At 47.6% G+C, this 26,724-nt stretch overlaps 1 pseudogene; it reads right to left on the bottom strand.

Moving 5' to 3' along the window:
• Window positions 1-23,638: 23,638 nt before the first annotated feature.
• LOC123114699 (autophagy-related protein 8C-like) lies at window positions 23,639-26,498 on the bottom strand (annotated as a pseudogene).
• Window positions 26,499-26,724: the final 226 nt, after the last annotated feature.

The raw sequence follows: 26,724 nt of genomic DNA, 5'->3' as shown, positions 1-26,724 counted from the left end.
GTTTGGCTTCGATGGGCAGCGACGCGCTAGCAGAGAATTTCCCCAACCCCAGCAGGGAGGAGAGGGTGTGCTTCGTCTCGTTTCTCCTGAGGGACTTAGGATTCCCGATTCATCCCTTTCTCAGGGGTCTGTTGGAATTCTATGGGATCCAGCTGCCCAACCTCACGCCAGGTTCAATCCTGCATATCTCGGGTTTTGTTGCTCTCTGTGAGTTGTTCTTAGGCCGCGAGGCTCATTTCGAACTATGGAGAAAGTTATTCTGCCTCGTCCCCCGCCACCAAGGCGGTTCTATATTTGAAGTGGGCGGTGCCGAAGTGTGGCGCATAGCCAGATCAGGCTACCCCATCGGAACTCCCAAGAATGGTCTTCAGAATGGTTCTATATTGAAGACGTTCCCCTTCTGGACCCAGTTTGGCGCGGGCTTCCTGAATTCTCCAGAGCTCCCCCAAAGAAGCTACTAAATTGGCGTCCCCGGAGCCCCAAGCAAGAAGACAGTGCTGAAGTAATGAGGTTAGCCAGCAAGATTAGTGTACTTGCCCACTCTAGACTATCGATAATTTAACTCATGGCTATCGCGATAAAGCGATGTATCCAGCCCCTTCAGTCTAGAGTGACCCATTTATGGTGTTACAACGGGGAAGATGACTCATCTCGTTATAAGCGTGAGGGCCCGGATACCTCAGCCGCTCTGGCCGCTATTCTGGCAGATCTTTACAAGGGGGAGGAAGAAGAATTTCCCTACTTAAATTGTCGGGAAGGCTTTTCCACGTATAACCCTATTGACTGGGTAAGTTTATTGTTTTATCAGCATTGTTCTACCTCGTTATCGAGGGGTGCTAACCATTTTGACTGTCTTTTTAAAGTGGTAATGGAGGAAGGTAGTCGAAAACATTCACGGGCCCTTCCCTCAGCCAGAGGATCATGCTCGCAATGAAGATCCCGGCTTCTGCGAGGATTCGGATATATTTGTGGAGTTTGATGATGGAATCTATTACCAAGTGATTTTTTACGGCTCGAAAGTGGCCATTATGGACGACTACCCTGGCCTTTACCCTTTCGTTAAGGCAAGTGTTCGGAAATCATCTTCAAAAAGAGGATCCCTTGTTTGCACCTCACCCATTACACTGAACCGCGTTTCATAGGATCGGCGCTCAGCGAGCCGAACCCAGTCGAGGGCGGCCCCAAGGAAGGCAGCATCTTCATGGGGTGAGCGTTCAAAACGAAAGGAGACCGGGAGCGCCGTTGATCCTCCTCCATCATCAAAGAGGTATATCTCTTAATATATGCCTATGCATAAGATTAAATTGTCATATTTCCCCCTTCCATTATCCCAGGAGGAGTACATGATGAACCATATCCAAGATCCCAACTAGCTGAGCTTCAAACAATCCAGCCCCAGACTCGTCGACCAGGATGAGGGCCCAAACAGAAGCGGCACCGACTCATCCGCCTCATGAAGATTCGGATGACGTATCCGTCACTAATTCCTAAGTGGAGAGCGCGATGAATCATCGACGCCTAAAAGAGACCATGCGTGCTCCGGCCTTCATTGAGCAGGAATTTTCCGCTCTTAGCATCGCAGACGCATATATCCGGGCCGCCCGGGATGGACTCACTGGAGTTGCTCACTTGTTTTCAAAGATATGCAGGTGACAGTTTGTGCAAGTTTAATAGATATGTGCCAATAGCCCCCGAGACTTGAAGCGGTAAAGACTAACCGGTTTAAGGATCGTTATGACCGCAGGTTCTCAAGAAAAGAACGACGCGCTGTCCTAGGAGCTTGAAGCAAGCCGGACACAGCTTAATGCCGCCACCTCCGAACTAGAGGAAATGAAGAAAAGCCCAAGGACCACTGGCGAACGGAAAAATTGGAGGAGGAAATGAACAATCAACCGAAGAGATAAGGAGCTTAAAGGCTCAATTATCATCCACGCAAGAAGAAAACAAAAAGTTGAAAGGCGGCATATTCAGTATGTCCTTTGACCTATCAAGGGGACTCATATGTTCTAATAATACGACATCGATGTCCTTGTAGGTCTATTAACCGGGCGTCCGAAAGAAGAAGTGTCCGGATTCCAATGCGACGTTCTAAAAGAACTGTCTAGAGTGCATGAACGGGCCCAGAAAGCCATGAAGTGCATGATCACAGCCATATGGCTATCCGATGCCCCTCCAGAAAATATGGAAGGGTTGGCAAACCTGTTCAAATGTGCCCGTTGTTGTTTCGAGCTATGGAAGTCGTCGGCATGCCGGGAAGGCGCACGAGAGGCATGGGCGATAGTGAAGACGCGCTACACCGGACTCAATCCGAATCATAAGGCCCTAGTTGGACCTCAGGGACCAGACAGAAAAGAATTTCCTGCAAGCTTGGTATATGACCAGGTGATGATAGCTTTGAAATATTCGCAAGAACACTATATGTTAGATAGTCTTATAGTTGGCACAGAGAAAGACTAGGCGTTCGATTCTATGTAACAATGTACTTTATTATCAAAATTTATCTCCGACGAAACTTGTCAAAATTTGTCATCGCAGGCCTTCGACTTCAACCTCCAAAACAAGAAGTTGGAATGTTTCTGGATACTATGTTAAATGAGAAACATTCAGTATGTCCGGAAACCAGGCAATTTGGTTATATTACTCAAACAGACAAATTTTCTTCAGGGAGTTATGTTATATTACTGTTTAACGTAAGAAACATATTCCAGGGAAAATCGTTCCGTTAGGGGTTTCTTTCCTTAGGTCGACATTCTAAACTATGCATGCCTAGGCTTGTATCCGAATTACGGGTAGCCTATCCCGTATTTGTTTGTAAAACAGTCTGTCGTTGCTTGCCGGCCAATTATTCCCTTAAGAATGCTAGCTTTTGGCTTCACCCGTCTGAGGTACAGATCCAGATAACCTGGTTATAACAATCGCAGAGGTACTCCCTTTACACCGTAGCCAAACAATTGGGAACGTAGGGTATAAGCACAGGAGAGAGGCGACCCAGCTTGGAAAAAAACTTAAGTCATAGAGGTGCATATAATGGCAAAAGATGTATAAAACAAATGACATTGACAATGTAAGCTATAAGCTTTTAATAATAAGCTTAATTAAAGAAGCCCCCAGTTATAGTGGGTGTATACATTTAAAGATGTGTACCCCTAACAATTCGGCAGATCCGAACATACCCTGGGAAAGAAGGAGGAAAACAAGAAGGAGAGGAGAAGCAGAAACCTAGTCAAAGTAAAAAAATAAAGAGACCGAACTATGCGTAAAATCTTCAGAGCCGAGCGGCATTCCATGGGTTCGGCTCAAGGTGATTATCCAATGCATTCCGAAGGCGATAGGATCCTCCTATAAGGACTTCATCTATGATGAAGGGGCCCTCCCATTTTGGTTTGAGCTTATCCTTTTTCATCTCCGGGAGGCGCTAAACAAGGTCCCCAACATTATATGTCTTAGCCCGCACTTCTCTACTTTTGTATCGCCTAGCATGTTGTTGATAAAATGCGGAACAGGCCTTTGCAACATCATGCTCCTCTTCGAGTCCATCTCGGTCATCTTGCCGATCAAGCTCGGCTTCTCGCTCTTCGTACATGTGCACTCGAGGTGAATTATGAATAATGTCACAGGGCAGTACAGCTTCTGCGCCGTACACCATAAAGAAAGGTGTGTATCCGGTCGTTAGATTGGGCATGGTCCGCAGCCCCCAGAGTACGGAATTGAGTTCTTCAAACCAGTGCTTATCTGATTCTCGTAAGGAGTGCACGAGTTTGGGATTAATGCCACTCATTATCAGGCCATTGGCCCGTTCAACTTCACTGTTTGTTTGAGGGTGGTATACGGATGCATAGTCGAGTTTAATGCCCAACTTAGCACACCAGTTTTTTCCCTCATCAACTATGAAATTGAGCCATTATCCATGATGATACTGTGAGGGACACCATAGCGGTGTACCATACCGGATATAAAGTCAATCATTGGCCCTGCTTCAGCTGTTTTTACTTGTTTGGCCTCTATCCATTTAGTGAATTTATCTACCATCACCAGCAAATAATTCTTTTTGTCGCTTCCCCCTTTAAGGGGTCCGACCATGTCAAGCCCCCAGACCACGAAGGGCCAGGTGATGGGGATTGTTCTTAAGGTGGTGGGAGGCATATGACTTTGGTTGGCAAAAAGCTAACATCACACACAATGTTGGACAAGGTCTTGTGCGTCTGCTCGGGTCGTTGGCTAGAAAAATCCTGCCCTGAAAGCTTTGCTTACAAGGGCCCGAGCTGTGGCATGATGACCGCCTAGACCAGCATGTATTTCCACCAAGAACCATCATCCCTCTTCTTCGGAGATGCACCTTTGGAGGACTCCGGTAGTGCTCTTCTTGTACAATTCACCCTCATGAACTTTGTAGGCTTTAGAGCGTCGAACTATGCGACGGGCTTCATTTTGATCATTGGGAAGCTCCATCCTATTAAGGTAGGCCAGGAAAGGTTTGGTCCATGGAGCAGTAACAGCCATGATCTCATGAGAAGATGGTGTTATTTTGGCATCCGAACCCCTGATGGTATCTGCATTGTGTTCAGCTGCTGGGGGTGTGACGAAGTCCGTACTAGCTTCTCTGCTCTCGCCCTACCACACTGTGGATGGCTTAAAGAGCCTTTCCACAAAGGTGTTAGGCGGGACGGGGTCCGGCTTGGCGCCCATGCGAGCGAGGATGTCAGCTGCCTGGTTACTATCTCGAGCGACATGATGGAATTCCAGTCCATCGAACCGAGTTGATATTTTTAATACGGTGTTTTGGTATGCCGCCATTTTTGGATCTTTTGCATTGAACTCTGAATTGAGCTGGGATATTGCGAGGTTAGAATCTCCATGCACCTTCAGGCATTGTACACCCATGGAGACAGCCATGCAAAGACCGTGTAGAAGCGCCTCGTATTCGGCTGCATTATTGGAGTCCGTATACATGATTTGTAACACGTAGCGGATTGTGTCCCCGGTGGGGAATGTGAAGATGACGCCAGCCCCCAGTCCGGCTAGCATTTGAGAGCCGTCGAAGTACATAATCCAGTTGGAGTATGAACTATACTCTTTAGGGAGTTAGACTTCTGTCCATTCGGCGACGTAGTCGGCCAGCACCTGAGATTTAATAGGCCGGCGTGGCTTGTATATTATTTCAAATGGTAGGAGTTTGATGGCCCATTTGGCTATGCGACCAATGGTGTCCCTGTTGTTTATAATGTCGTTAAGTGGTACTTCAGATGCCACTTTAATCGAACACTCTTGAAAATAGTGTCATACTTTTCGGGATGCCATAAAGACCATATAAGCTATCTTTTGGTAGTGAGGGTATCGGGATTTGCATGGTGTGAGGACCTCTGATAAGTAATAAACTAGCTTTTGGATGGGGAATTTGTGTCCCTCTTCCCCTCGCTCGACGACGAGTATAACACTTACTACCTGGTGAGTTGCAGAGATATAGAGCAACATAGGCTCGCCAACACCTGGGGCAGCTAGGATTGGGTTTCCTGCAAGTAAGGCCTTGATTTCTTCCAATCTAGCTGTGGCAGCGTCTGTCCATTCAAAGCTATCAGTGCGTATAAGTAGCCTATAAAGTGGCAATGCTTTCTCTCATAATCTGGAGATAAAGAAGCTCAAAGCCGCCACGCACCCTGCTAGTTTCTGGACCTACTTTAGGTCTGTTGGTATAGTCAATTGTGACAAGGCTCTGATCTTAGTTGGGTTTGCTTCAATTCCTCTATCAGAAACAATGAACCCTAGCAGCTTTCTGGCTGCAACTCCGAAGACCCATTTTTTGGATTGAGCCATATGTCGTATGTTCGAAGGTTGTCGAAGGTGAGGCAGAGGTCGTCTACCAGTGTTTCAACGTGTTTTCTTTTGATGACCACGTTGTCGGTGTCAAAGCCGGTGGATCTCGGGTAGGGGGTCTTGATTTGTACGTCTTAGGCTGATGGTAACAGGAAGCAAGGGACACAATGTTTACCCAGGTTCGGGCCCTCTCAATGGAGGTAAAACCCTACTTCCTGCTTGATTAATATTGACGATATGAGTAGTACAAGAGTAGATCTACCACGAGATCATAGAGGCTAAACCCTAGAAGCTAGCCTATGATGATTATGATTGTAGTTGTGATCGGCCTTCTAAGGACCAACCTCTCCGGTTTATATAGACACCGGAGAGGGCTAGGGTTTACACGGAGTCGGTTACAAGGAAGGAAATACAATATCCAAATCGCCAAGCTTGTCTTCCACGCAAAGGAGAGTCCCATCCGGACACGGGACGGAGTCTTGAGTCTTGTATCTTCACGCTCCAATATCCGGACGATGTATATAGTCCGGCTGTCCGGATACCCCCTAATCTAGGACTCCCTCAGCAGCCCCTGAACCAGGCTTTCAATGACGATAAGTCCGGCGCGCAGTCTTGTCTTCGGCATTGCAAGGCGGGTTCCTTCTCTGAATACTCCAAGGTAATCACCGAACACGTAAACCATGTCCGGATCTGCAAAATGATCTTCACATACCATCGTAGAGAGAATGATATTTCAGCTGACAACATTTTAGACGACGTGATATGTCATTACCGTCGGGTCGTTATCCCAACCGTTTTCCCACAACCAACCACAGCACATATTGCGAGGCGGTTTCCTTGACACATCTTGTCAAAGCAGAGATCGTGTCCCCTTATCACGGGATTCTCATCAATACGAGTATGGGTAATCCCACCACGCCATCAATCGTGGCGCTTGGGAAGTAAGTGATTCTCAACGGGCGAGTGAGGAGGCGCACCGCTTTCGTCGCCTTTATAAAGGGATAAGGGCTTCCCATTTTCACCCATGCCTTCCTCCTCCTTTGCTCATCCTTACCTCCTCGAGCTCCAGCGCCCTAGTCCAAGTCCTCTCCGCACAGCTGAATATGTCCGGAGCAGGAGGCAAGTGGGTGGCTTCCACTGTGAAGGAGAAGCATATCATGAATCTTCGAGCGGCCGGATACTTGGCCGCAGACATAACGCACCGGCTACCGGACGACGGGCAGGTCATCCCAACCCCGGGACCCCACAAGAGGGTCATGTTTCTCGCCCACTTCATCTGTGGACTGGGGTTTCCACTTCATCCCTTCGTCCGCGGGCTCATGTTCTACTACGGGCTAGATTTCCATGATCTAGCCCCAAACTTCGTCCTCAACATCTCGGCGTTCATCATCATATGCGAGGCCTTCCTCCGCATCAAGCCTCACTTCGGCCTGTGGCTAGAAATCTTCTGCGTGAAGCCAAAGATCGTGAGCGGCCAGCAAGCGGAGTGCGTAGGGGCCATGGTGGGCAAGATGCCTAACGTCACCTGGCTTGACGGCTCCTTTGCGGAGACCGTGAAAGGGTGGCAGTCGGGGTGGTTCTACATCACCGAGTCGCGCTGTGCCAACTGGGCAGCGGCCCCCGAGTTCCGATCCGGAACCCCCATGCGGCTCACCTCCTGGGAAAAGAAGGGCCTGGCCTGGGGCAAACCTACAGAGCTGACCGGACTCCAAAACTGCATCAAGAGCATGAAGGACAAGAACATCAAGCTTGTCAACGTGATCCAGGTCAAGCTCGTTCACCGGATTCTTCCGTGCCAAAGGCGGGCATTTAATCTGTGGGAGTTTGTCCCAGCCAAACACTAGACACTTCGGAGGCTCTACAACATGACGCAAAAAGACGCATGGAAGGCGCTGTTCAAGGCCTCTGGAGTACCTCTTCCCACATCCGAGGACCGACTTTATGCCGCGCGGCCTCCTCGTCCGGTGAGTTTTCTGACTACCACCGGATTCAGCTCTTCCCAATATATTCATGGGGGGTCTTAAGTAATTGTGCATATTGAATCAGGATTATGTGGAGATAGCGGAGCGGATTGACTGTCCGGCTCCGCTGCCAGAAGGCCCAGCTGATGCTCTCCTGACAAAGATGCTAGTCCCGGCGCCCTACAAGGCACCGGAGAAGAAGGCCGAAAAGAAGGCCCCGGGGACCAGGAAGGGTCTCCGGCGTAAGGTTGTACCGGAAGCCTCGTCCGAAGACGACGAGGCACACTCCTCCTTCGAAGGGGAGGAAGAAGAAGAAGGGGCCACCCCATCCGGAGAGGATGAGGGGCCTGAGAAGGCGGACCAGGGGGCCGAGAAAGGCCCCCGGCGCAAGGCCGTCATACCCTCGTCGTCCGATGATGACGAGGCAGATTCCTCCAGCGGAGGCGGGAGGAAGCAAGAAGAAACTCTGCCTCCCTGCACTGGGAAGGAGAAAAGGAGGAAAGCCGCCCCGGAGGGGGAGGTTGGGACGTCCAAGAAGGGAAAGGCGTCCCTTCCGGACTACTCCGCCACGGCCGCCCATAGCGAGGAGGGGTGGCTGCCCAGGGGGAAGCCCCTAGCGCGATCGTAAGTATCCGCACTCTAATCTTTTTATAACGCCGAACATATATGCAGTCCGGCCAGGGTTCATCCCGAGGTATCGTCTTCGGATGGGTCCCTGAGCTATTCAGCGATGAACTCGCTCCCGACAGCCACTACTCCTCAGCTCGCGGATGACACGGAGGTGTTGTCCCGAAGGCTCCCAGAGCGGGGGGAGGTGACTCTGGAGACGCCCCAAGACAGAATTCCATATGTCGGACACGCGGGATTCAAGATCCCCGCGGATCGTGTTGATGAGAGCCGCAGTAGGCCGGGCTCTCAGCCGAACACTATTCCGGAACCTGGGGTGGTTCCGGACTCAGGCGGGCAGCCCCTTGTTAGGGAGCACGAGCCGTCCGTGCCGAGGACTTCTGTTACGCCCGAGGCGTCGGATTATCTGCTGGAAGTGCTTCACGGTGCTTCCATGGATGAAGAGCACCGTACTCTTATGAGTGTGGTGATTCAGAAGGTTTTGTCCGCCAAGAGCGGACTAACCGAAGCTTGCACCAGCCTCCTGACGGGCTTTGAGGTAAGTAATAAAAATGTGTGAAATTACCACCCGATAGGTAGTAGCCCCTGATACTATGTTTGGTGTTCGGAAAGAAAAGTCAAACGGAGGGTCAATTATAATCCGCAGGAGTCTAATAATAAGTGTGCATGTGAATGAGCAGGTTGTGCTACTTGCCGCTGCTGTCCGCACGACCGAGGTCGCTGGACTAAAGCGGGACCTAGAGCAGGCGCAGGGAGAGCTCGACCTGAGGCAGCTCGAAGAGAACAAAGGTGAGTGATTCCCCGTTCTCATATAATGAAGGATAGATAAAATTGGTTATTCTAACGACGAAGCGCCGTGACTGTGTAACAGGGGCCACCACCGAAGTGGCGTCTCTAAAGAAAGCGCTGTCCGAGGCTGCAGAGAGGGTGGCCTTGGAATGCAAGGAGCACGAAAAGCAAGATGCTAGGGTGAGCGAGGTGCAGCAAGAGCTCCAGGAGCTCGGCAAGAATTCGAGTCTGTGGAGCATGATCTTAAGATGAAAGAAGCCGAGCTTGTGAAGGCCCTTGCGAGTATGAAAGACGCCAAGGCCAAAGCCGACAAGGCACAGCAAGAAATCTAGGCGGCCAAGAAGATAGCGGCGGGTAAGACATTCTTTATGAAAAGCAAACATGTGGAGGAGGCGTTTCTTTTACTTACCCGAATTCGGAGCTCTCCAGGGGCATTCACAGATCTGCCACGCAACGTATCAGATGCCGCGGAGTTCTACCGTGCCAAGGAGGGGAGCTCAACGAAGAAGTTGTTCTGGTCCCAGTATGCTGGAGCCAAACACCCAATGCCTCTGAGTGACCAACTGAAGCAGTTGGTCGAACTCCACAGGGAGGCCGAAGTGGCTACGAAAGATTTCATAGTCTGGATGTGGCCTGGTGAGCCCCTGCCCACTATCTACTTCAGCCTGATCTAGTGGATGGTGAATGCCTGTCCGCGGCTTGAAGTTATCAAGCTATCCGTTTGCATTGAGGGTGCCCGCCGGCCCTTTGCCCGCGCGAAGGTGCATTGGGGCAAGCTGGATGCGGAGAAGCTGGTGAACGATGGGCCGCTGGAGGGCAAGGCGCATCGCTATCCTGAGAAGTATTACGATGGTGTTATGAAGGGCGCTCGTCTCGTGGCCGATGAATGTACCAAGGACACGATCCTTGAGTAAATGTACCTCTATGTAGTGTTGTTTGATTTAAAATATTACCTTCTGTGCGGCTGTTTATAAAATTCTGAAAGTAGGCCAGTCGTCGGCTTCCGCCCCCACGTAGCTAGTACCGGGGTGTTCCTGGAAAAACCCGGATACTATTTATCCAAATTGTTGGTCCCTTAAGGAGGTATCCGGCGCAGCGAACAAGGCAATCGGACTATGCGGCTTTATAACTTTCACTTAGCCATAGAAGTCTACATTTTTAAATTTTGGCGAAGCCCATAGAATTCGGAGGGCCGAATTGGGGCGCTATATACGCCTAAATCGGACGAGGCCGATTCATCGCCTAAAGCGGAAAAAATCTTTAAGGATTTTAAGACCTCTCGAACAGCGACCAGCTCTCGCCGCATCATGCCGGTCAGTTTTCTGCTTCCTCTACTGAGGTGCTCGTCTGGAAGAACCGGGACACAATCGCAGTAGTTCTCCCTGCGCTACCTTAGCCGATATAACGGAACGTAAGGTACCAAAACAAGGGAGCCGGGCAAACCCAACTATTGACCCAAGACGTGATTCAGAGCTGATGCATATAGTGCTATAAGTTCAGGGTGCCGCACTATTGAAAGTGTTCGGACTTGTTTTGCCGTATTATGAGGCGCCATGTGAAGCCCCTGGCAAACTAATCGTACCAAGGTGTACGGATGCAATATTAAATAAATGTTTGCAAGGAAAATACGCAAATAGGAATAATAAGCTATATATTATCTCCCATTGAATAATACGTTTAAGCGTATGTTTACAATGGTTGCGTTTGAAGCAGAAGTAAATAGGACTATTTAACATGTCCTATCCAAGGGCAGGCTGCGTGTAGGTATATAAAACAGGTATAATAATCGTGAACAGGTTCCACCTGGGTATCTCCTTTTGTGCGCAAAGCCTGTTGCCTCCTTGGTTTTCTCTCCTATGTAAGTCCGACAATCCGGCTTTTCTGAAGAGGCTGCCCTAAAGCAATATCCTCAAAGATAAAAAGGGGAGGTTATGAAGGTATGTTGCGGTGATACCGCACTGTTGACTGAGTCACTGCTGCGCCTCCGCCTCTGCCCATGGTATTTTGAGTGCGTAATTGTGTACGCGTGGCACGAATGCTGCTTTGATGGGTCTTAAGCGGAGGCGGGACTGCTAGTCGCGCTCTTTGCGTGCCTGGTGATCCTGTTGCGGGGCGCTCCGGACTCGCTTGACGGTGCTCGACGTTGTCGTCGACGGATTGGTGGTTTGTCGGAGGAGGCCGCATTGTACTTCCGCCGCGAGGGCTGCAGTATGCTCTTCTGTACGGAGAGAGTGGTCCATATTTCCATTGACTGTTATGACCCCGCGCGGTCCTAGCATCTTGAGCTTGAGGTATGCATAGTGTGGTACCGCATTGAATCTAGCGAATGTGGTTCGTCCGAGCAGTGTGTGGTAACCACTATGGAAAGGGACGGTATCGAAGATTAACTCTTTGTTTTGGAAGTTATCCGGAGATCCGAAGACCACTTCCAGTGTTATAGAGCCCGTACAACGGGCCTCTACTCCAGGAATTACACCTTTAAAGGTGGTTTTGGTGGGCTTGATCCTTGAAGGGTCGATGCCCATTTTGCGCACTGTGTCCTGATAAAGCACGTTCAGGCTGCTGCCGCCGTCCATAAGGACTCGCTTGAGGTGGAATCCGTCGATGATTGGGTCTAGGACCAATGCGGCTGAGCCGCCGTGACGGATGCTAGTAGGGTGATCCCTACGATCAAAGGTGATCGGACAAGCTGACCATGGGTTGAATTTGGGGGCGACTGGCTCCATCGCATAAACGTCCCGTAGTGCTCGCTTCCGTTCCCGCTTGGGAATGTGAGTGGCGTAGATCATGTTGACGGTTTTCACCTGGGGGGGATTTCTTCTGTCCCCCCGTGTTCGGACGCCGGGGCTCCTCGTCATCGTCGCTGTGCAGCCCCTTGTCCTTGTTTTCAGCGTTTATTTTGCCGGCCTGTTTGAACACCCAGCAGTCTCTGTTGGTGTGGTTGGCTGGCTTGTCTGGGGTGCCATGAATTTGGTATGAGCGTTCCAGTATGTGGTCCAGACTGGATAGTCCCTGACTGTTTCTTTTGAACGGCTTCTTCCACTAACCGGATTTGGATCTGCTGAATCCGGCGTTGACTGTCGTGTCTTCGGTGTTGTCGCCGTTGTTCTGTCGCTTGTGTCTGTTGCGCTGTGGCTTGCCGTTGTTGTCACGGACGTCTGAAGTGCCAGAATGTGGCGTGGTGCTGCAGCGAGCCAACCAGTTGTCCTCGCCCGCGCAAAAGCGGGTCATTAATGTCGTGAGAGCTTCCATGGACTTGGGTTTTTCCTGGCCGAGGTGTCGGGCGAGCCACTCGTCATGGATATTATGCTTAAAAGCCACTAGGGATTCGGCGTCCGGACAGTCGACTATCTGGTTCTTTTTAGTTAGGAACCGATTCCAGAATTTCCTGGCTGACTCTCCGGGCTGTTGAGTAATGTGGCTCAAATCATCAGCATCCGGTGGTCGCACGTATGTGCCCTGGAAGTTGTCGAGGAACGTGTCTTCCAGGTTTTCCCAACTGCCAATGGAATTTGCGGGCAGGTTGTTTAGCCAGTGTCGGGCGGGTCCTTTGAGCTTAAGGGGAAGATTCTTGATGGCGTGTAGGTCGTCTCCGTGGGCCATGTGAATATGGAGAAGGAAATCTTCAATCCATACTGCAGGGTCTGTTATGCCATCGTATGATTCGATGTTTACGGGCTTGAACCCTTCTTGGAATTCGTGATCCATCACCTCATGGGTGAAGTAGAGGGGGTGTGTGGCGCCTCTGTGCCGGGCTATGTGGCTACGCAGTTCGAATTGGTCTGGGTGGCTGTGTTCGGCCCGGCTTGACTTGTTTATGGTGTATCTGTCACGACAGTCATCGTCGCGTGCTGGGGCGTGCCCCCGCGATCCGTAGATCGATCTTGGCTGTCCTGCTTTGTTTTCCAGTATATCTTGCAGGTCTTGCCTGTTGCCCCGGGCCGTAGTGTATTGGCGTGGGGGTGCGGGCTGGTATTCAGGCTGATATGCCATTTTATCCCGGCCGCGGGGTGGATAGTCAGCCGTGTGGCGCTCAAGTCCGTATTCCTCGGCTGCCAGGACCTCAGTCCACCTATCTATGAGTAGGTCTTGATCATCTTGGAGTTGCTGCTGCTTCTTTTTCAGGCTCCTCACAGTGGCCATAAGCCTACGCTTGAAGCGCTCCTTCTCCACGGGATCCTCAGGCATGCCGAACTCGTCGTCGCCGAGGCTAATCTCATCTTTGGAGGGGGGGCATGTAGTTGTCCTCCTCCGGATATCCGTCCATCGCCTGTTCGTCTGGCTGGCCTGCTCATCTTCCTGCTCGTCCTGCTCGAAGGCGGGCTGATCAGGGTTGTATTCCTCTTTGGCACCATCTGGATTGTTTTCATCTCCTGGGCCAGTATTGCTATGGCGGGGCTTGGAGCGGCGCCGACGATGCCCATGCTTTGTTTTTCTCCCTGAGGGGTTATCCTCCGTTGCCTCATCACCATTGGTTTCCTTCGGAGTGTCCACCATATATATATCGTATGAGGAGGTGGCTGTCCACCGCCCTGTGAGCGGTGGTTCCTATACTTCTCCTGCATCGTCGTCCATACCGTCGATGTCTTCGGAGTCGAAGTCAAGCACGTCGGTTAGATCGTCGATCGTAGCAATGAAGTGGGTGGTGGGTGGGCAGCGAATTCCTTCGTCGCCTGCTTCCCACTCGAGCCAGACATAGTTCGGCCAAGAGCCTCCTGACAAAGAGAGAGACTTTAATGAGTTCAGCATGTCGCCAAAGGGCGAGTGCTGGAAGATATCCGCAGCAGTAAACTCCATTACCGGAGCCCAACCAGGCTCGGCGGGCTCGGGAGTGCGCGGACTGGAACCTACAACCGGATATGAGTCCCGGGTTCTGGAGTCACGGGCTTCCTTAGAAGTGAGGCATGTGTTCGGCTCTACCGCTGATGAGTGTGCGGCCTGCGGGGCGGGGTCCATCCCTCCGTCCTTAGGCAACGCAGCCTGCTCCGGATTTAGGTCCGGGGTTACTGCGGGGGTGATATCTCGAGCATTGTCCGATAGCAGGTCTAAGCCGTGCTCATTGTGACTGTCCGGTGCTCCTGGCACAGGCCCGAATCCATCAAAGATCAAGTCTCCGCGAATATCCGCCATGTAGTTCAGGTTTCCAAACCTTATCTGGTGGCCAGGGGCGTAGCTGCCGATCGGCTCCAGATGGCCAAGCGAATTAGCCCGCAGTGCGAAGCCGCCGAACACAAAGATCTGCCCGGGGAGAAAAGTTTCACCCTGGACCGTGTTGTTGACAATGATTGAGGGAGCCATCGAGCCTTGCAGCGACGACACAGAGGAACTCTCAATGAAAGCACCAATGTCGATGTCAAAACCGGCGGATCTCGGGTAGGGGGTCTCGATCTGTACGTCTTAGGCTGATGGTAACAGGAAGCAAGGGACACAATGTTTACCCAGGTTCGGGCCCTCTCGATGGAGGTAAAACCCTACTTCCTGCTTGATTAATATTGACGATATGAGTAGTACAAGAGTAGATCTACCATGAGATCGTAGAGGCTAAACCCTAGAAGCTAGCCTATGATGATTATGATTGTAGTTATGATCGGCCTTCTAAGGACCAACCTCTCCGGTTTATATAGACACCGGAGAGGGCTAGGGTTTACACGGAGTCGGTTACAAGGAAGGAAATACAATATCCGGATCGCCAAGCTTGTCTTCCACACAAAGGAGAGTCCCATCCGGACACCGGACGGAGTCTTGAGTCTTGTATCTTCATGCTCCAATAGTCCGGACGATGTATATAGTCCGGCTATCCGGATACCCCCTAATCCAGGAATCCCTCACACATCGTCCACATATGCTTCAACTGTTTTGCCGATTTGTTTCTCCAAGCATGTTTGAATCATACGTTGGTTAGTGGCACCAGCGTTTTTAAGCCCAAAGGGCATAGTGTTGAAGCAGAAAGGGCCATACGGGGTGATGAACACTGTTGCGGCCTGGTCAGGTTCCTTCAATTTAATCTGATGGTATCCGGAATAAGCATCAAGGAAACACGGTGAGTCGTGTCCTGCAGTTGCGTCTATGATCTGGTCAATGTCGGGCAATGGGAAAGGATCTTTAGGGCAGGCTTTATTGAGGTCTTTGAAATCGACACAAAGGCGCCAGGATTTGTCCTTCTTTGGCACCATGACCAAGTTGGCTAGCCAATCCGGGTGTTTGATTTCCCTAATGAACCTGGCTTCTAGCAGTTTGGCTAGCTCTTCCCCCATGGCTTGACGCTTGGGTTCGGAAAATCGCCGCAGTGTTTGCTTAACGGGTTTAAACCCCTTAATGATGTTTAGGCTGTGTTCGGCCAGTCTGCATGGGATCCCGGGCATGTCTGATGGATGCCAGGCGAAGATATCCCAATTTTCGCGTAAAAATGTGTGTAAGGCAGCATCTACTGCCAGATCTAGTTGCGCTCTGATGGACGTTGTTTTATTAGGGTCCGTCAGGTGCACTTCAAATTTAACTATTTCATCTGCTGGCTTGAAAGAGGTCGATTTAGGTCTCTTATTGAGAATCACATCGTCTCTGTCCACCGTTGATCGTAGGGTGGTTAGTTCTTCGGCCGCTAGTGCTTCGGATATTGCCTCGAGGGCCAAGGATGCGGTTTTGTTTTCGGCAAGGAGTGCTTTATCTGTGTCACTCGAGATTGTGATGATTCCATTGGGTCCTGGCATTGTGAGCTTCATATACCCGTAATGGGGTATAGCTTGGAAGCGTGAGAAGGCATCTCGTTTGAGGATGGCGTGTTATCCGCTGTTGAAGGGGACCACATGGAAGAGCAACTCTTCAGACCTATAGTTTGTGGGCGTGCCGAATACCACATCCAATTTAATTCTCCTAGAGCATCATGCTTCTCAACTGGGGATGATTCCGCTAAAGGTGGTGCTGCTTTGCTCGATGCGTGTTCTGTCAATCTGCATTTTGTCGAGCGTGTCCTCGTAGATGAGGTTAAGCCCACTTCCGCCGTCCATGAGCACTTTGGTAAGTCAAAAGTCGTCCACAATGGGGTTTAGTATGAGGGCAACGGGTGCTCGGACTAACCGGGCCTTTGGTTCATCTTTGATAGTGAAGGTTATTGCCGCGTCGTTCCATGGGCTCAGCGCAGTTACTTGGTGGACTTCGGAAAGGTCACGGAGTGCCCTTTTACGGCGATTATTTGAAGAAAAGGTCTCGAAGACCGTGAGGACGTTAAAATCGTCCCTCTCTAGAGAGTATTTCTCTGGAGTGATTGTGGCGAGGATGGCCTCCCCCTTTTTGATACCTGACTGAGTACCCAACATGAGCGAATACTATGGGTTGAGTCTATATTTGGAGTCACATGTATCGGACAGGGCTTGTCAAGGAGTTTGTCAAGAACGGACATGTATCCTGTAAAGGGTTTGTTTTTTCTACCAAGGGACTGATAATCGGATGTCTCACTAGGGTGTATCCGTTTAGCTCGGGTCGTGCACTGCTTAAAGACAGCAGGCTCCAATTGAGTTTTCTGGGCCTTCCATGTGCTTTCCATTGTGCAGTACTTTTGTACCACCTTTGATAGTTCCATGAACCTCTGTATGCGACGACGGTCGAGGGCATTCCAGATTCCCTCGTCGGTACAATTGCGATGGAAGACAGAGACTACATCGTCGTCGCAACAAGCTTTGATCTTGTTTTTAACAAGTAGGAATCTGGCCCAAAAGTGATGGGCCATTTCCTGAGGTTGCTTCCATACATATATCAGGTCATATATGTCTGGAGGGCCTGAATTGCTTGGAGAGTATTGATTGTGGTGGGTGGGTGGGTGGGCTAAAATTTGAATCCTGACCCACATCTGTGTCCGGAGCTTGCAAAAATCTTCGAGGTGACCAGTTTGTGTCCGGGGAGATCCAAGTGCTCCATCGATCCTACGTTCTATCCAGAGTTCGGGGGACGCAAAGTCCCATCCAAAGGGAGGTCCCATCCAAAGGGAGGGTATCCGACTCGAGTGGTTTAGAGACCCGAACATATCTGGTTCTTAATATGGGGAGAGATGTTTCACTGGCTCGTTCCTCGACGACCGCTACTAGGTGGGTGATCGGCAGGTGATTAATTTCCCTCTTGTCGGGTTTAAGCCTGATCCGACCATAATCTGTTGAAACCCCAAGGGCGGCAATGCGATCTAGCAGCTCGTTTAAGGACGAGACTTCTGCCGGATCCATCTTTTCAGAGTACTCGAGGCCGGTGCGGGGAAGGTGTTTGGCGATTGTAGGGGGCGTCATTGGCTTAGTGGTTGTACGTGCACCCATGATGAAACCGCCGAGCTGGAGGATCTACCCCAAAGTTAGGCTCCTTCCAGAGGTGATGTTGTCGTTGATGACAAGGCGTGACATAGATCGCTTTTTCGGGACTACACAACAAAGCTCTCAATGAAAGCACCAATGCCGGTGTCAAAACCTGCAGATCTCATGTGGGGGGGGCAAGTTTTACTTCCAAGGACAATGGTAATAGTGGACAATGGGACACAATGTTTACCCAGGTTCGGGCCCTCTTAAAGGAGGTAAAACCCTATGTCCTGCTTGATTGTATTCGATGAGTATAGGGGTTACAAGAGTTGATCTACCTCAAGATTGTAATGGCTAACCCTAGCTGTCTAGCCTATGAATATTACGATAATGATGATGATCGCCTCTACGGACTAACCCCTCCGGTTTATATACACACTGGTGGGGCCTAGGGTTACACCAAGGCGGTTTACATGAGAAGGAAAGGGCATATTCGGACACCAATCTTGCTACCCACGCACACAGGAGTCCTACCCGGACATGGGGGGTGGTTTTCTACTTTATCTTCACGCCCATCAGTCCGGCCCATATTGGATAGATCGAACACCTAAGGACCCCCGAATCCAGGACTCCCTCAACCACATAAAGCAGTTTTAACATAGTTTCTTTTAATGGAGCATGGTATAGTTGGTACCCATGGATCTCCTAGTTTCTTTGGTATTCCACCCTTAAAAGTATAATTAGCAAGCATGGTGGAAATTTCATATTCTGGTATCTTTCTTTTATTAGTGACAATATCTTTCATATACTTAGCATAAGGAGGCATTTTAAGCATATTAGTCAAACGATACGCAAAATGATAGGTCTAATCATTTCAGCAAAGCACTCAAAATCCTCATCATCCTTTTTCTTGGAAGGCTTAGGAGGAAAAGGCATGGATTTCTGAACCCATGGTTCTCTTTCTTTACTGTGCTTTCTAGCAACGAAGTCTCTCTTATTATAATGTTGATCCTTTGATTGTGGGTTATCAAGATCAACAGCAGGTTCAATCTACATAATTATGATTACTAGGTTGAGCATCATCATGAAAATCATCATTAAAATTATCACTAGGTTCATGTTCATCACCAGATTGTGTCTTAGCATCAGAAATAGAAATATCATTGGGATTCTTAGCTATGTCAATAACTGGTTCACTAGAAGCATGCAAAGTCCTATCAGTATTCTTTTTCTTTTTTTTAGTAGGACTAGGTGCATCAGTATTAATTATCTGAGAATCTTGCTCAATTCTCTTAGGACGGCCCTCAGGATACAAAGGTTCCTTGGTCATTTTACCACCTCTAGTCATAACCCTAATAACATTATCATTGTTCTTATTATTTAACAAATTGAGCAAATCATATTGTGCCTTAAGTACTTGTTCTACTTGAGTTGTAACCATGGAAGCATGTTTACTAATAAGCTTAAGGTCATTTTTAGCTCTACACATATAATCACTCAACTGTTCAACCATATAAGCATTACGTTTCAATTGTCTACCAACATAAGCATTGAAATTTTCTTGTTTAACAATAAAATTATCAAACTCATCCAAGCATTAACTAGCAGACTTATTATGCGGGATATCACCTTCACCAGATCTATAGAGAGAATTTACCTCTACTACCTATGTAGGGTTATCAACACCATGCATTTCTTCAATAGGCGGTAGATTCTTAACATCTTTGGCTCTAATACCTTTTTCTTTCATAGATTTCTTTGCCTCTTGCATATCTTTAGGACTGAGAAATAGAATACTTCTTTTCTTCGGAGTTGGCTTCGGAGTTGGTTCAGGAAGTGTCAAATCATTATCATTGCTCAATATATTACTGAATAGCAATTCAGCCTGCTCAACAGTTATTTCCCTAAAAACACAACCAGCACAACTATCTAGGTGGTCCCTAGAAGCATCGGTTAGTACATTATAAAAGATATAAAGTATTTCATTTTTCTTGAGAGGATGATTAGGGAAAGCATTAAGTAATCGGAGAAGCCACCCCCAAGCTTGTGGGAGACTCACTTCTTCATTCTGCACAGAGTTAAATATTTCCCGTAAGGCAGCTTGTTTCTTATGAGCAGGAAAATATTTTGCAGAGAAGTAGTAAATCATATCCTGGGGACTACGCACACAACAAGGATCAAGAGAATTAAACCATATATTAGCATCACCCTTTAATGAGAAAGGAAACAACTTAAGAATATAGTAATAGTGAATTTTTTCCTCATGAACAAATAGGGTGGCTATATCATTCAGTTTAGTAAGATGTGCCACAACAGTTTCAGATTCATTACCATGGAAAGGCTCAGATTCAACCAAAGTAATTAACTCAGGATTGGTAGAGTAGTCATAATCCTTATCAGTAACACAGATAGGTGAAGTAGCAAACTTGGGATCATATTGCATTCTAGCATTCAAAGACTTTTCTTTCATCTTAGCTAACAGTTCCTTAAGATCATCTCTGTCACTACAAGCAAGAAAGTCTCTAGCAGTTTCCTCATCCATAATATAACCCTCAGGTAGAACAGGCAATTCATATCTAGGGGGGAATCATAGTCTTTAGTTTTAATAGTATCATCAGTTTCAGTAATTTCATTCTCTCTAACCCTAGCAAGTTGTTCATCAAGAAATTCACCTAGTGGCACAATATTATCAAGAAAAGAAGTAGTATCATCATAAGCATCATGCATAGCAGAAGTGGTATCATCAACTACGACATATCAGAACCAATAGCATGCGTAGGTGTCGCAAGTTTACTCAAAACAGAAGGTGAATCAAGTGAAGAGCTAGATGGCAGCTCCTTACCTCCCCTTGTAGTTGAGTGAAAAATCTTGGTTCTTTGATCTTTCAAATATCTCATAGTGATCAAAAGATATAGATCCCAAGTGACTCGGAGAATAGAGCTATGCTCCTCGGCAATGGCGCCAGAAAAAGGTCTGGATAACCCACAAGTATAGGGGATCGTGATAGTTTAATTTCGAGGTTAGAGTATTCAACCCAAATTTATTGATTCGACACAAGGGGAGCCAAAGAATATTCTCATGTATTAGCAGCTGAGTTTTCCATTCAACTACACCTGAAAGACTTAATATCTGCAACAAATTATTTAGTAGTAAAGTAGTATGGAAGTAACGGTAACGGTGGCAAAAGTAAAAGTAGCAGTTTTGTAGCAATCGTAATAGTGGCAACGAAAAAGTAACTAAGCAAAGATCAATGTGAAACGAGATCGTAGGCAATGGATCAATGATGGATAATTATGTCGGATGGCATTCATCATGCAACAGTTATAACATAGGGTGACACAGAACTAGCTCCAGTTCATCAATATAATGTAGTCATGTATTCCGAATATAGTCATACGTGCTTATGGGAAAGAACTTGCATGCCATCTTTTGTCCTACCCTCCCTGGCAGCAGGGTCCTATTGGAAACTAAGGGATATTAAGGCCTCCTTTTAATAGAGTACCGGACCAAAGCATTATCACTTAGTGAATACATGAACTCCTCAAACTACGGTCATCACCGGGAAGTGTCCCGACTATTGTCACTCCGGGGTTGCCGGATCATAACACGTAGTAGGTGACTATAACTTGCAAGATAGGATCAACAACACACATATATTCATAAAAACATAATAGGTTCAGATCAGAAATCATGGCACTCGGGCCCTAGTGACAAGCATCAAGGATAGCAAAGTCATAGCAACATCAATCTTAGAATATAATGGATACTAGGGACCAAACCCTAACAAAACTACCTTGACTACATGGTAAATCTCATCCAACCCATCACCGTCCAGCAAGCCTACGATGAGATTACTCACGCACGGCGGTGAGCATCACGAAATTGGTGATGGAGGATGGTTGATGATGATGACGGCGACGATTTCCCCTCTCCGGAGCCCCGAATGGACTCCAGATCTGCCCTCCCGAGGAAGAACAGGTCTTGGCGGCGGCTCCATATCGTAAAACGCAATGAATCCTTCTCTCTAATTTGTTTTCTCCCCGAACATGAATATATGGAGTTGGAGTTGAGGTTGGTGGAGGTCCAGGGGCCCCACAAGGACAAAGGGCGCGCCCCAGGGCCACCCTTGTGACCAGGGTGTGGGTTCCCTTCGGTTGATTCTTTCATCAATATTTTTTATTTATTTCAAAACTGATCTCCATAAAGTTTCATGTCATTTCGAGAACTTTTATTTCTGCACAAAAATAACCCCATGGCAATTCTGCTCAAAACAGTGTTAGTCCGGGTTACTTCCCTTCAAATCATGCAAATTAGAGTCCAAAACAAGGGCAAAATAGTTTGAAAAGTAGATACGATGAAAACGTATCAGCTAACAAGTGGGCCTATATTGATTTAACAGTCCATGCAAACATTGTTGACTTTTCTTGACACGTCACCACTGACATGCGGGCCCTAGATGTCATGTTTTCACTTAAACACACTCTAAGGGTATGTACAATAATGCTATGTTAAATGTTAACATGGAGGAGAGAGAAATCATAAGAAAAGACTTGCCTTTTATTATTTAAAAGATGATCGCTTAGCACAAGATGTCTCCCCGCATTTTTAGGAATAAATAGTTATTAAAGATAGGACAAGATATAACCCATTGTAGACTCAACCAATGTATATGCCCTAATCACTCGATCAGCTTTTTCTGAAAACTGTCACGGCAATGTTGATGGTTTTATGAAGAAAAATAAAATGAATGGTGACGGTTTATCGAATTAGGACCACTTTACTTCATGAGAACGAGATCCTCTCACTTAGGGAAGTACTAGTACTGCAGATTGACGTCGTTCAAGCTGCACCGTCCATCACGCATCCATCAATACTCGCCAGCTTTTTGCTCGGGTGGAAACAGAAATATGGATCCATCGGCCCAATCTGACGCTAGTACGCTACCCATCGCTCTCGGCTCTCTCCATCGCCATCGTTGTCAGTCAGTCGCTCTTGTATCTCCTAGGGTTCGCTACGCCGGCGGTGAAGAGCAGCCACTGCTCCATCAGGGCGCGAGCAGCGTAGCCGTGGAGCGGCGGAGCCAGCTATTGCCCCGTCCAAGGCGTCACGCTGCCTAGCTGTTGAGGCGACGGAGTCAGCCCTGGCCGTGTATAGGGTGCGACGCCACCGGAGCTGTCGAGACCGTTGAGCCGCATACCAAGCATCGTCGCCGCCGCCGATTCTTCTCGGAAGATTGCTCTGCTGCTTGGCTCGTGTTGCATTGGTTCGGTGCTAGCTTTCCTTGCTGAACAGGTGCCTAGAGTTTCAGTTGTGCAGACAACCCGAAACAACAGAGAAGTGGCAACACTCAGGCGAAATGCCAATTTGAGCTTGTAATTGATTTGAATTGAGTGTATACTCTAGTGAATAGTGTGACTGAATGTCGTATCCAGATTGTAATCATGTGAGTGGAGTTCAGTAAATGAGTGTGATTATTGTTACAAAATATTGAATGTGAATCATAAAGTTCTGTGTACTCTGACTATTGTATTGTTCTGATATAAGATTGTCCATTCGAGAGCATAATACTGATGTTAATTATAGAGGATAGCACCTGTTGTTGACAATTTGAGAACATGTTCTTTCAGGAATACAACGACTTGCAAGTCATAATGCTTGTTTTGGCTGCTAAATGTACAATCGGTGCATTGAACAAAAGAGACGCCAACCCACACTACAGAAATCAGGAACTTTGCCATCTGCCATGGCTAACGGCAAAGGCATGCCTTGCGGACGGCAAAGGCCTTTGCTGCCAGCCAGCAGACGGCAAAACATCCGGCTGAACGAGCTACGGCAAAGGGCACTTTACCGTCTGTTGACGGACGGCCAACGGACAGCAAAGGGCATGGCTCTTTGCCATCTGCTGATGGACGGCAAAGTGCATGGCTCTGTTTCTTCTTATATCAATTCATTTTCACAGAAAATCACACACACACACACACACACACACACACACACACACATATATATATATATGACCAATATAGCACATCCAACACATGTTACCAATAGTAGCAAGTTTCATCCATACATATACATAGTTTCATCAATATTACACAGTTTCATCCTTAGGTAGCAAGTTTCACAAAGTCAAAACAAAAATTAAAGACAAGCACTCCATATCTGAAATTACAAGAAATGACCTAAAACTAAATATCTATTTTCCTAAAAACTATCTTATTACTAAGATCTTCTCTGGATCTTCTTCTTTTCTTCCAACCTGCATAACAAAAACACTAAGAAAGAGAGAATGGGTTAGGAGTAGAAATGTAGCATTTCACTTGGTGAAATGCAATGCTGTAGGAGCCAGCACTTGAGATCAACACCAGAAAGTACTAAATTTTGAGAGATATCCAGATCGTGCAGCAATACATTAAGAGCAAATTTTGTCGCTTGAGATATTCGACGTAAAACAGGGCAACATTCCAGTCATTCGGCGTAAAACAGGGCAATATTCCAGTCATCCTACAAGCTCGGAAATATGTATGGGATTAACATGGATCCTGGAATAAGATTCCAAATGGTAACCAAGAGCTTAGTGCAATACAAGCAGAAGATCTACACGAGGAAGTTTTGCCCTATATCCTTGGCAAAGCTAATTTAATTATGTGAGTGTGCTTTTTTTTAATTGAGCATAATACAATCCCAAAAAAATGGAAGTTTGAGAAGGCAAATATTCTTATATCACAAATAAAAAAAATGGTATGATCAGTGAGCTATAAACCAATATAAAATATATCAAGAACAAAATTGATGTGGATGTTTCCTTGTGGTGGATGACTAGGTAGACACAGGTTTGTTTAGGGAGAAATTCTGTTGCTGCTCCCTACCTGTCGGTGGAAGAGTGTTCTTCACAAAGATGAAGATGGCCTTCTCAGCACTGAGCTTGATCCGCTTCCGGACAACGTACACGAACTGTCCAACTGTAAGGTCAGCAGGAACAAGGTACCTGTATAGTTGGGTGACGGCTATTAGAATATAGAACAGCTGATGGTCGATAATGGCCAATCTCATACTTCGATGTAACATGAGACAAAGTTTTGATGCATCAAAAGATCCCCTGCTTTTGGACCATAGAGATGTGGATTCCAATAGTACATGTTTAAGTAAAAACCTGTGCAAATGGTGCACCACACCAGCAAGTACCAACCCAATTTCCAGTGAACACTGATCCCAATTCAGTCCTTGAAACAACTGGAATAAATTGTGTCCACAAAAGACCCACAAGCCACACACAATACTATTGGTGAAATGGTTAGAAATGAATGGCATCAACTACCCTGAGTTATCAGCAGGAACCCGTGACACAACTATGCTAATTAAAGAACACACGAGAGTAACAACGCACAGTGGTAATGATTCATACAAGCCTATAGGACAACCTTAACAACACCAACTGCTAGTTGTTTAAATAGTATGAAATGAAGATGGAGATATTCTAATCTACAGAAAGGTTTAAATAGTGTGAAATGTTTGAGCAGAACTAACTTTTTCTTGTCAATGTCAGGAATATCACTCTTCCCAGCCTTCTCAACGATCACCTACATTACAAAGTTACAGATTAGATCAAACAAATCACGGGTAAGGAAACAATTTATACTGAACAATAATAACAAGTATAAGCTTACAGGAATTATGTCAGAGTACTTCTCCCTTATGCGGTTAGCCTACGCCTGCCTCCTCTCTGCAATGCAGTAAACAGCAAAATCTTATTCTGAACTGACTAAAAGGAAAATGTATCCTCAGAATAAGTTAAAGATCAAGGTTGCAGCTGATAGAACAAGAGTAAATATTATGATGTAGAATCAATAATGTTCAAATAGAACTGTAACTAGCAGATCATCACAAGTGATGGAAATCTTAAAACTGCTAAAGTAAAGGCATACAATTAGAGTAAAACATACATGTCAATAGCTAATGATCAATAACCAAAGGTAAAAGTCCACGTTTATAGAGAGAACTCATAGAATTATCTCCTCTCAATTTCACTGCAGGACCCTTTCACACATATCCAGCGAGAAGAAGGATATTAGGCTACCAAAACTCATAGAAGAACTTCCTCTCAACCAGTGTTCGAGGATAGAACTGTAAGTTCCTATTCTTACACAGTGCAACAGAACGGGCCACAAAGTTGTTATACAAATTAATTGTTCCACCAAAGAATCGTTTGCAGTTTATCAACCCCCAGATTAGTTTAGGTGATGCAGCATGATGATCAGAATCATGATTATGATTACTTATACAACTATCAGAGGTGTGTATTGCGACCATCAACTCAATCCAGCCACACAGCTACAAGAACAATCACAAGCTCGTTTTTGTGTTCTAAAGCTCGGCGTGCTTTGGTTTTAGCTCCCCTCAAAGGAAATTAGCATGCTATTACGCAGATAACTACTCATCTACCAAATTCCTACGAATACTTGCAGTTATTCCAATAATTCGTAAGGTCAACCACCCAACCCACATAATATTTCGCCATCTACCGGAAAAAAAACCGCATAATACAGCAGATAGCACAACCTCCATAAAAGACGAACATCCCTAATTCGACCAACTTCCATACGAAAAGAGGGGAGCATGAGAAGACGAGATGAACCAAGCGGGTGCTCCAGCTTGAACGAGCTCTTCGCCACCGATCTGCCTTGGTTCCTGCAAGCACCATCCAGGTAGGGAGCAGCAACAGAAGCCCCCCCCCCCCCCCCGAACCGCGTTATTGACGGCGACAGCGACGCCCCGCACCCGACCTCCGCCGCGCGCCCATCCGACCCTGCCCAGCAAGTTTCCAAGAGGCGAACACTATCAGACCTGGCAGATCGAGGCGGTGGTTGCAGCGGCAGGGTTACGACCGCGGGGAGCATGCCGGCGGCGGTGGCGAGGAGGATGAGGGGGAGCGGGAGGAGGATGGGAGGAGGAAGGGGGTTTCCTTGGGGAGGAGCCGGGCGCCGCCGCGGAGGGCGAAGGCGGCCGAGGCGGCGCGCGAGAGGAGCGAGGCCGCCATGCGTGGGTAGGGTTCTGGCCTCGGGGGCTTCTAGAAGGTTCGGGAGGGAGTGATGGGTGGGAATGGGGGATGGGAGGGGGATGGGAGGTGGACCGTGAGGTAGGGTGGGCGTTGATTTTTTTTTTTTTTGAGCATCTGTAACCTTTATTAAATCTGGATGTTCATAGGGATACAGATGATGTCGGGCGTATTTAGAAGCCACAGGTGGCGCCCGGGAGACAAAGAA

The sequence above is a fragment of the Triticum aestivum genome, chromosome 5B (genome assembly GCF_018294505.1).
Source record: "Triticum aestivum cultivar Chinese Spring chromosome 5B, IWGSC CS RefSeq v2.1, whole genome shotgun sequence".
NCBI lineage: Eukaryota > Viridiplantae > Streptophyta > Magnoliopsida > Poales > Poaceae > Triticum > Triticum aestivum.
The sequence above is the reverse complement of the archived record's forward strand: the minus strand, read 5'-3'. Positions and strand labels throughout refer to the sequence as shown.